Raw genomic sequence first — 12,004 nt, forward strand, 5'->3', positions numbered from 1 at the left:
TAGGAGAGGCTTTTACTCTGTGCCTCTTTTAGGAGAGGCTTCAACACCGTGCCTCAATGCCTCTTCTGGTCCAGGCTTTAACTCTATGCCTCGGTGCCTCTTTTAGGAGAGGTTTTAACTCCGTGCCAGCAGCCAGGATGAGGTGATGCTGCCACCCACTCTCCAGCAGCTCCTGCAAAAAGCAAACCCCAGCTCATCTGCCTTTCCCCCCACCCCAAACTCACTGCGATTTGTGTTACATTTGGCTTGTTGTGGGGCGGAGGGAAGAGGGAAAATTCCCACTTCCTACTCGGCGTTCCATCTGGAAGGGAGAGGCATTGTGTTTGTTTCTGAGCAGGGTTTGTGTGCTTGGGATGGAGGCAGGTGGGGCTGGGGCAGAGGGAAGTGCTGCCAGCTCCTGTGTTGTGCTGCTGGGGTGGTTTTCTGTAGCCCCACATTTCCCTCCACAGAGAAAAGCAATGCACAATTCTTCCCAAGAACATTTCTGGGTTTTGCATTCTCTGAACCTCAGAGAAAGGAAAAACAATTCTCATCATTTGTTTGTGCAGAAGTAGAAGGCAATATGGAGATTGTTTACCCAAAGTCATGAGTTGGGGTGTAGTTCGGTGCAGTTGTGTGCAGGGTTGAGTGCTTGGCAGATTCAGTTTAGATGTAATGTAATATAGTATAAGAAAGTAATTAATTTGCCATCTATCTATCTATCTATCTATCTATCTATATCTATCTATCTATATATATCTCGACATCAATGGAGTCCTCCTCATCATTTCTCTCCACAGAGAAAAGCAAGGCACAATTCTTCCCAAGAATATTTCTGGGTTTCACATTCTCTGAACCTCAGAGGAAGAAAACACAGTTCTGATCATTTGCTTGTGCAGAAGTAGAATGCAATATGGAGATTGTTTACCCAAAGTCATGAGTTGGGGTGTAGTTCTGTGCAGTTGTGTGCAGGGTTGAGTGCTTGGCAGATTCAGTTTAGATGTAATGTAATATAGTATAATAAAGTAATTAATTTGCCATTTATATATATCTCTATATATATATCTATATATATCTCGACATCAATGGAGTCCTCCTCATCATTTCTCTCCACAGAGAAAAGCAAGGCACAATTCTTCCCAAGAATATTTCTGGGTTTCGCATTCTCTGAACCTCAGAGAAAGGAAAAACATTTCTCATCATTTGCTGTGCCCATGTTTGTGCAGAAGTAGAATGCAATATGGAGATTGTTTACCCAAAGTCATGAGTTGGGGTTCAGTTCTGTGCAGTTGTGTGCAGGGTTGAGTGCTTGGCAGATTCAGTTTAGATGTAACGTAATAAAATAAAGTAATTAATTCACCTTCTCTCTCTATATATATCTATCTATATATATAGTTATATAGATATATCTATATCAATGGAGTCCTCCTCATCATTCTGTCCCCTCGCTGGGGTTCCCTGCAAACGCTACAGTTTCCCATTTAGGTTTTTATCAGGTTTATTCTCAATCAATTCCCGCGGTGAAGGTGAAGGTGTGGCTGCTCTGCCCGGGGCAGGCAGTGCGGGGTTCCTCAGCCTGTGCGGTGCTCACAGAATTGTTGCTTCGCTACACTGCATATATTTGTGTTGGAACACGCCGCGGTATAATAGCTGGTTTGAAATGTATCCAGCTCTGCTGAATACATTATTGTGAAAGTCAGGAGAACGCGCTGGGAGAACGCGAGCTCCTGTCAGACCCGGAGCAGCGACGCCCCGCAGGAGCCGGGAGGGTGGGAAGGGGCTGGGAGCAAGCGCTGCCCTCCCTGGCTGGGCTGGGATCAGAGCCCTGCGTGCTGCCCGAGCAGATCAAAGGCTCTCGGTGCTCTCTGATGCGGGTGGCATCACCCCCGCCGGCAAACCCACCCTGCAGGAGCAGGAACAGCCTTCCTTCCTTCCTTCCTTCCTTCCTTCCTTCCTTCCTTCCTTCCTTCCTTCCTTCCTTCCTTCCTTCCTTCCTTCCTTCCTTCCTTCCTTCCTTCCTTCCTTCCTTCCTTCCTTCCTTCCTTCCTTCCTTCCTTCCTTCCTTCCTTCCTTCCTTCCTTCCTTCCTTCCTTCCTTCCTTCCTTCCTTCCTTCCTTCCTTCCTTCCTTCTTTCTTTCCTTCTTTCCTCCCTCCCTTCCTGCCGTGCTATTTGCAGCACCAATTTCTGCCCCTGCCCCTTCCCAGCCAAGCAGCACTGGGGGTGAGACAAGGGCTGTGCTGGGGGTGCACACTGACCCTTCCAACAATGACCACAGAGGTTTCCCAGACCTTCCTGCCTGGAGCTGGCGTAGCTGAGGCTAATGGAGCCTCTTTGGATGAGACAGTAACAAAGGGAGTGAATCTTGTTGTTATTTTGAATCAGTTTTGCTGCAGTTTGCCCTGTCTGAGGATGCCCTGCAGGCTCAGAGTGTCAAACACACACACACACACCTGGCACAGACACAGTGGGGTCTCTGCACCAGGGATGCCAGACCTGGCAGGGCACAGTGGGGCTGTGGCACCACACAAAAGGAGTGAATCTTGTTATTTTGAATCAATTTTGCTGCAGTTTGCCCTGTCCCAGGGTGCCCTACAGGCTCAGAGTGTCACACACACACCTGGAACCGACCCAGCGGGGTCTCTGCACCAGGGATGCCAGACCCTGATGATCTGGCTGCTCCCACCTGGCAGAGACAGAGGGGCTGTGGCACCACACAAAGGGTGTGAATCTTGTTGTTATTTTGAATCAGTTTTGCTGCAGTTTGCCCTGTCCCAGGGTGCCCTGCAGGGTCTCTCCACCAGGGATGCCAGACCTGGCCGGGCACAGTGGGGCTGTGGCACCCTTGGGTGGCATGGGGAGCTGGGAGTTTTGCAGATGGTTCAGCCACCCTGGCTCTGCCACTGGGGCAGCTGCACCCCTGCCAGCTCTTGCATGGACCCTGTGCAGCCCAACACTCCCTGGGCACCCCTGGCAGGGCCCCTTTGCTCAGCCTTTGAGGGCATCCTGGTGCCCTGGGAGTCTGGACCAGACACTTCCCAATGGACAGAGCCAGCCCAGGAAGGTGAACAAGGGAGGATGCAGAGACCTGCCTGGCCTTTCTGGATGTGATGTGGAGGCTGTGAGCAGGGACAGAGCTGTCCTGGCACCTGAGAGGTGACAGATCCCTGGGGCTTGTGGAATGGAGCCACGTGCTGCCCGGCTGATTGGCAGCCCCGTGCAGCAGCAGCTGAATTTGTGCAATTGCAGCGTGTCAAACGGGCTGAAAAGGGCAACAGGGAGCAAATGACTAAGTAAGACCAGTTCAAATTATTGTCTTTATCACCCCCTGTGCTCATATCTGACAGAAGAAGCTGTTTTGGCCAGTTGGTTCCATCAAGGTCTCCTGTTTCTGGGCTGCAAGATGATCTCTTTGAACTAGCTGAGTGAAAATATATATTTGTGTCAGACAGCCTTTGCATGTGTTTTTCATCCTCTTTCTGCAGAGGTAGGAAATCATCTTTTTTTCCTTTTTTTTTTTTCCCTTAAAAAAAAAAAAAAGTCCTCTATCTTTAGGATTGGTGGGAGAAGCCATTTGCAACTGATGGGTGTAAATTATGCCTGCTTAGTCAGACAAGAAAATTAGAGACTGCAGCATTAGCCTCTGCTCACTATTATCTTTGCATGGAACCAGTTTACAAAGAGACTTGGTATGCTCCATGGCATTCTGCTCCACTCTCACGTGACCTGTTTGTGACCTGCCAGCCCCAGCACGTGCCCATTGTACAGACCCAGCTCCTTTTTCCTCCTGAACAAAGGTACCAACTGGCACAGCAGAAGGTTGGGCACCTGCCAGCCTGGGAGTGCACAGGGCTCTTTGCTCCCCACATGGCTAATTACCCATGCAAAGATTGGGAATGAGTTGTTAATACCTCTTTTTTTTTTCCTTTTCCTTCTACACATGCAAAGGGCAAGAAAAGATCATGTTATTTCAAATGCCTGATAAATTCCACTTCAGTGGAATTAGGCTGGGAATTAATTTGGCCAGCTGCAGCCAGTTGTTTTGCCCAATCCCTGCAAATTCCGGCCCATTTCCAATTCACAGCAAATTTCTTGGTTGTTCCAGCATGTCCAGGGGAAGTTTAAATGTTGGGTGAGAAGCTGTGGGTGGATCTGGCTGTACCCACTGGGAACAAAATCTGGCCTGATGTGTGGGGACAAGGGGATCCCTGCCCTGGGAAGGGAGAGGGGGGCTGGAGGGAGCAGGGGGTGCTGCCCACAGGAGATGCTGTGGAATGTTAAATGAGGAGTGTTAAATGTGTGCAGGCAAAAATTATCTGCCTGCCAGAGGAAAATGAGCTGACCCTGAGCTACGGAGGGATCCCACCTTTGGGCAGGGCTGTGAGAGGGCACAGGGGGTGCCATGTCCAGCCCATGAGGTGGCTCAGGGGCTGGGATGATCCTTGTGCTCACCTGGCACCTCTCAGCCAAATTGCTGCCTGCAACCACCCCAAGCATCTCCCCCAGTTTCATCCTCAAACCCCAGTCTCTGTAGGAATTGCAGAGCTCACTTTTCCCCATGTCCTGCCTGGATAATTAAACAGCAATTCCCAGTGTCCTGCCTGTTCCTGGGTCTGTCCCTGCTTCCTGCTGGAGTGGGCAGTGCCAAGCCCAGCATCCAGAGATCTGATGGGCAGTGGGGCTGGGGATAGTGCAGAAAACCACCCTCAAATACATCTCTGTTTGGTTTTTTAAGTCTTGTTTGTGTCCAGTGAAAGCTATGGAGGGATCCCACCTTTGGGCAGGGCTGTGAGAGGGCACAGGGGATGCCATCCTGCCCTGAGGTGGCTCAGGGGCTGGGATGGTCCTTGTGTTCACCTCTCAGCCAAACTCCTTGTGTTTACCTGCAACCACCCCAAGCATCTCCCCCAGTTTCATCCTCAAACCCCAGTCTCTGTAGGAATTGCAGAGCTCACTTTTCCCCATGTCCTGCCTGGATAATTAAACAGCAATTCCCAGTGTCCTGCCTGTTCCTGGCTGTGTCCCTGCTTCCTGCTGCAGTGGGCAGTGCCAAGCCCAGCACCCAGAGCTCTGATGGGCTGTAGGGCTGGGGGCAGTATCTGGCAAAAACCACCCTCAGATACAAATGTTTAGTTTTTCAAGGCTTGTTTGTGTCCAGTGAAAGCAGGGAGGGAGAACCTCTCCATCAGCCACCACCACCAGCTCCTCCCTCCCAGCTCGGATCACGGGATCTGAGGAGCTGTCCTGGATTGCCAAGTCAATTGTATTCTGTTTGCCATCTGTATGGCAGTTGTCTTCTGTTCATTGGGCCTGATCTCTTCCACACCCACTCCTCCCTCAGGAGGGGACACCTGCTGATAACAGCTCTGGAATGTCCCTGCATGGCTGATAAGAACTACAGCATCCCATTGGCAGATGGGAGCCCAGAGGGAGGAGCCAAGCATTCCTACCCAGATAGAATCTGGAGATTCTGGAACCCCAGCACGGCTTCTGCACTGCATTGCCCAGAGGAACAGCAGCTGCCTCTTGCCCTGGATCTGCAGAGGCAGAGACTGCACCTTTCTCCAGGATCCCTGCTCCAGCAGAACCAGCCCTGGCACTGCAGGAGGGCTGAGCCACAATTCCAATGGTTCTGCTGCCACCAGCCTGACCCACAGGGTGTCAGGCTGGGTTCTGACTCTGGCACTCTTGCTTTAGTTCACTGCATTGTATATTTTATCTTTTTTTTTTCCTTTCCCTAATAAAGAACTGTTATTTCCTGCTCCCATATTTTTGCCTGAGAGCCCCTTAATTTAAAATTTATAGCAATTTGGAGGGAGGGGGTTTGCATTTTCCATTTCAAGAGAAGCTCCTGCCTTCCTTAGCAGCCACTTGGCTTTCCAAACCAAGAGAAGACCCTCTGGAGCAGGGATTTCCAGTGGCCTTGTTTAAAGCTGCTGTGAGACACCTCCTAAAGCAGACCATTGTATCAGTTCAATCCCTTTTATTCCCAGTTGCCAGTGTCTGGGTTAATTTTGGCACTTTTCAGCTTAGCAAGCAATGAACGGGTTCAGGTTCTTTCCTTTGGGAAGGAGATTGTGCAGCATGTGGGGATTTGTAGATTGAAAGGGGAGTGTGGGAGGCTTCCAGTGTGTATTACCATTCACAGGAAGAAAGAAATACTGCTTTTTATATATTTTTTTTTAATCTGATGTTTATTTGGCATTTTAACGGTGGTAAGAAAACAGAGAAAATTTAATTTCAAGAGATGGGAAAACAAACCGGGTTTTTAAAAATGTGCTGCACTCTGGTTTTCCAAATCCCAGCAGTGATGTTGGGCATGGCTGCTGCTGCTGGGAGACACCTTTCCCTCCAGCACTGGCTGGTGCCACTGAGCACCTTGGGCAGCTGCTGCCGTCCCCGTGGAGGAGGATGGAAGATGATGTGCCCCAGGCCAAGCTGTGGGTGGCTTTTTTTTGGAAACCATTTCCAGACGGTTCCTTATGGCAGTGCAGCAGATGCAGGGCTCCAAGATCCCCCTGCAGAAGCTCTGGAGGTGCCTCATACAGGACATTTTCTTCTCGTGGCTGTAAATTGGAGCTAAATCCCTTAATTTAATTTTGCTGCTGTTTCTGTGTGTTGTTTCTGCTCGGTGATGAGGCAGGAGAATAATACATTTAAGCAGCTCTTAGCATGAGCAAAATGAAGCTGAAGTGGCTTTATTTTACACAGTGTACACAAAATCTTCACTAGATTGTATCTGTGCACAGTCCTCCATGGTGGGAGCGTGACTTGCATATTGAAACTTGGTGTGAAAATCCCTTGGAAAAATAACGAGCCTCCCTTCCTTGTTTATTTCCATAATTTTTCCATGGGAAGCGTTTGCTTTTTCCAAATGTAAAGGAAAAGCCAGAACTGTGTCCAGTAAGCATCTGATATTTAAAGTATTTGTACACAGAGAAGCACTCTGTGTTGGCTTTTTACAGTATAAAACAAAACAAAAAAATGCATAATTTTGCATAACTATTTTTGGTTTATAAACATTCCCTGGGGGGAAGGGAGAGTAAGGTCTTGGCAAAATTATGTGTTCTGCACAATTTTAATTTTATATTTTTCATCCCCAAAGCCTTTAATTGTATCCAAGGCTCAGCTGGGGGTGTGATGCCCACTCTGCCCAGGATGGGGGGAAGGCTGATGCTGGACTGGGCTGAGTGGCTGTTTTCTAATAAATGAAAGGCAAAACCACACGTAATAGATCCGTTAGCACTTATTTCTGCATCCCACCAGGGGAGTCAGATGCCTTTCTGCACTGACTGGAAGCAAATACATCTCTTTCCAGGAAAGCCATCACAATCCTCATGTAATATTTCAGTGAGCCCCAGCCTGAAAGTGGGGGCGAGCAAAATATCCCAGCTCTGCCCTCCTGGGGCTGAGCCACTTCCAGCGGGCAGATGTGGCCTGGAGAGAGGCAATTACACACCCTCGTGTAGCAGTTTAAAGGTCAAGTACAGAGTAGTTGGACTAGAGATTAAATATAAAGATACCCGTTTATGAATTGGGAAAAGAGAAGGAAAAACCCTGCGAGTAGATTAAAGTCTTGCAGGACTGACTAATAAGTCAGCGGCTGGCGGAGCGTGGCAGCCTCAGCTGCCACTCTGAAGTGACTGAGGATGAGTTTAATAAGGCTTTGCACTTCAGAGGCTAAATGCAGAGCAGGCAGAGGGAGAGCAGCACACCCAATGGCTCAGGGTGGTGGAGAGGGACCCAGAAGGGGCAGGGGTCTTGGCTGGGGGGCCCCAGGGCTCTCCATGATACCTCAGGATTTTAGCTTTTATATTTTCCATATATCTGTAATCCTGTAATTCTTTAGTGTATAACTCTAAACTCCACACACAGTGGGAGCTGCTGCTTTCCCATTTTGGGCAGACACAACAATTCCTCTCCAGGCCTGGAGAGTGTGTATTACTATTCAGAGGAAGAAAGAAATGCTGCTTTTAAATTTTTTTTTAAATATGTTTTTTATTTGGCATTTTAATGGTGGTAGGAAAACACAGAAAATGAATTTCAAGAGATGGAAAACAAATCAGGTTTTTAAAAATGAGCAGAGCTCACTGCCTCAGGCCCTGAGAGATGGAAACAAAAGTGAGTTGGGGGCAGCAAACTTGGGGTCAATGACTTCATTACCTGAAGCTGTAATTGGAAGATGAACCCCCAATATGCAAATGGCCCAAACTTATAAAAGTGTGAAAAGCTGTGACCCATTGTCCATTTTGGGTGCAGCCCCTGGGGGGTTTTGACTGCCCTAAATGTCCCTGAAATCCCTTCAATAAATAGAACTGCTTTTTATTGCCTTTAATTTTGTCTGGCCTCTTTTTTAGGTTGTCCCAAAAAGGCACCACCATCATGTAGGCTCAGCCCTTCCCATTGTTCCTTTTATCTCTCAGTGCTGTTTTTCTCTACCAGCAGACCCAGAGCTGGTTTGTAAAGACAAATCCCTCGTTCCTCTCACCCTGGTGGGAGAGGGACCTCACAGGGCAGGTGCAGTGGCCCGAGGTGAGGCAGGAATCCACTCCAGCAGCAGCCCCTTGCTTTCCCTGAGTGCTCACTCCCAACCAGGCAGGTGCAATGGCCTGAGGTGAGGCAGGAATTCACTCCAGCAGCAGCCCCTTGCTTTCCCTGAGTGCTCACTCCCAACCAGGCAGGTTCAAAGGCCTGAAGTAAGGCAGGAATTCACTCCAGCAGCAGCCCCTTGCTTTCCCTGAGTGCTCACTCCTAACAAGGCAGGTTCAATGGCACGAGGTGAGGCAGGAATTCACTCCAGCAGCATCCCCTTGCTTTCCCTGAGTGCTCACTCCCAACCAGGCAGGTTCAATGGCACGAGGTGAGGCAGGAATCCACTCCAGCAGCATCCCCTTGCTTTCCCTGAGTGCTCACTCCTAACAAGGCAGGTGCAGTGGCCCGAGGTGAGGCAGGAATCCACTCCAGCAGCACCCCCTTGCTTTCCCTGAGTGCTCACTCCCAACCAGGCAGGTTCAATGGCCCAAGGTGAGGCAGGAACTCACTCCAGCAGCATCCCCTTGCTTTCCCTGAGTGCTCACTCCCAACCAGGCAGCCTCAGGGGCCAGCAGCCTGCAGGATTGATTGCTGGCTCAGGCAGTGAGCAGCTCGAGGTGAAGTCAAGGGTGATCAGCCTCAGCCAGACAGTCAGCTCCCAGGAGATGCTGTGTGCCAAGGGGACCTCTGGCTATAAATTGCTTTGGATGTTTGAATATAGACCTCTTGTAAACCCAGGCACTGCACAGGACACTTGTGTCCTCGCTCTGCCATCACACTCTCAATCACTGCCTGTTATTCAAGGTCATAAGAGCCTGTAGTGATCCAGAATTAAATCAAATTTGTTTGTCTGCTGTATTTTTTTTTTTTGTCTTGTCTTTGCACACAGTTTGCACATATTCCTGTTCCCAGGTAAGAGCCCTGTGCAATGCCAAACAGGCTGGTCTGCACTGGGGACAGGTTTGGGAAGCACATCTTACCCCTGTCAGGAAAATTAATCCACAAACTTCAGAGGTTTATGTCCAAAAAGGAGAAAGAGGAGTCCTTTATTGGAATTGGAGCTTTCCCAGTTTTCTGAAGGCTCTGCAGTTGTGTCCTGTGGGGAGCTCCCAGGTCCAGCTCAGTGCTGATGCATCAGGCTCCTCCTGAGCAGCCACAACTGGATTATTTCTGCAGGGTGCTCTCAGAATCTGCTCCAAGAGGGAGCACGGTGCTGAGAGCCTCTGGCAAGCAAAGCACTCAGGCCCCCATTAAAAACAGCAGAACAAGTTTAATCTCTGGATGGCAGGGAAGTTTGCATCGTCAGCAGGGTTTGATCCAAGTTTTCAAGGCAAAATTGAAATCGTTCTTCACCAGGCTCAACACATTGATCTTTAGAAGAGAGCACTTGTAAATAAGCTCCTTGAGACTGTGTCACCCTCTTTCTCCTCCAAAGCCACTCCTCAGTGCCAGTGAGAAGGGCAATCCCTGAGGATGCTCCAAAAGCAAGAACGAGGATAAGCAGAAATGGCTTCAGGGAATTTCTCTCTCTCGTTCCTTCTCCAGCCCACCACTGCATGCACACATCACATGCTCCAGATCACAAGCCATTAATAAGGAAAAGCACTGATGCCCATTTCCCCTCTCCCAAAAGAAGGGCTGAGTTACTTTCCTAAGCAGTTCATCCTCTCTGCTGTCAGAGCAGGCTCAGGGCAGGACTCACTGCACACCCGTGGGTCTTTGTGGGTGCCAGGGTGACAAAAAGTGCATTCCTTGGGTTCTGGTGCAGGAGCTTTCTCCCCCACCATCCCTGCTCTTCCTCTCCTTAGGGCCATGGTTTTCCATGTCCTCCTTGGTGAGGAATCCTTCAGGCTCCCTGGAACTTGCAGAAATCTCCTTGTTCATGCTGCTGCTGGCTGAGGCTCCTCTCAGTGCACAGGTGCCTGCAGGCGGCCCCCAGGGCTCTGCTCATCCTCCCTTATCCACATCAAGAATTTATTTTTTCCACCTGGCAAAGCACAGAGGCCAAGGCACCACCTCCCACTTTTTGGCAATTATTGGAAATTACAAAGCACTTAAGCAAAGCCCCCTCTGTCAAAGTTCCCCTCTATCTTGTCCAAGCCACCACCTCTTGTTCTCCAAATCTCATCTCTTTTTGTGCACCCCAAAAAAAGGAGGAAACCCAGCCCATGGGAGGCACATCCCTGGGGTGCTGTGCTGCAAATCAGAGGCAATGGAAGGGATGCATTCTCCTGCCTTTGGGCATGGTGCTGTGGGAGCTGGATGCAGGTTCAAATTCCCTCAGTGCTGATCCCATCCCATCCCATCCCCTCTCTGGGCTGCTTCAGTCCAGTCTCTGGGGCACAATGAATGATCCTCTTAGGATCCATCAGATGTTTTTAGGAATATTTTCAGTTGAGAGGAGAAGCAGCTAATGTTAGACTTGCTCTAAGCATGAGATTTCCCTGGCAGGGCTGGATATATTTAGGGCATCTGAATGCCAGAGAATTATGAAGTGCTTTTGGGTTTTTTTTTCCTCCTCACAAAATGAAACACAGTGATCCCTTTCAGCATCTTGTGAATTGCACTCGAAAAATGGCAAAGTTTCCTGTTTGGAGACTTAAGTTTTTTATTTTTTAATTATCTCCTGGTAAACCTTGAGATTTCTCAAGGCTGAAATAGCTGGGGGAGTGTGGGGCTCCCCTGCACAGTGTGACTGGTGTGACTGGTGTGACTGGTGTGACTGGTGCCACCACAGTCTGCTGGAGTAACGTTGCCTCTTGTGGGATGTGATGGTGCAAAATGCTGAGCACTTCAGATCTGATCTTCAAGTATCTTTGACTTCTCTAAGCTGATTCATTAGTGTCAAGTTAAGAACATGTTTAAATGATTTGCAGAATTGAGCCCAGCCAATGTGATTTGCAAATTAGATACGTTTCCACGGGTCTTTTTCCTTAGACTTATTGGATTTTAAATGGGTTTGAAGGGATTCTGTGACAGTTGCTGTGACCTACTTCAGAGCAGAGGCTGGTGAGTCTATCCCATAGCTCTGTGCTGACTGACAGTGTTCTCTCTAAATTCTGACCTGGCCATTTAAATGTAATTTTCCTGTTAGGGGAGAAAAAAGTAATCAGGGTGTAAATGGGGCAAAATCACAGGAAAAGCATCTTTTAAGAGTGGCAGGCTTCAAACCTTCTTCAGGACATATTTTACCCTGAAGAAGGAGGATTTTCCCTCTCCCTCCCTCCTCATCTTATGTGGACAAATCTGCCTGACCAGGGACAGAGCAAGGACTGTGCTGACCAAGCATCTCAGTGGTGACACATAGCATTTGATTGCATGCTGTTCCAAAATAATTATTCCAAATTTCCTGTTGGTCCAGAAGGGCTGGCTGAGGTGGACTGGGGGTTGGAGGATGCTCCTGCTGGGGAAAACAACTCTAATTTATTTTCTTCCAAGCAAAGCTGTGTCTGTGCTGAAAGTGAAAATGGCCATGATGCATTTTTCAGAGAGAGT

The sequence above is a fragment of the Agelaius tricolor genome, unplaced genomic scaffold, assembly GCF_023055355.1.
Source record: "Agelaius tricolor isolate 1412-34295 unplaced genomic scaffold, bAgeTri1.0.p SCAF_36, whole genome shotgun sequence".
NCBI lineage: Eukaryota > Metazoa > Chordata > Aves > Passeriformes > Icteridae > Agelaius > Agelaius tricolor.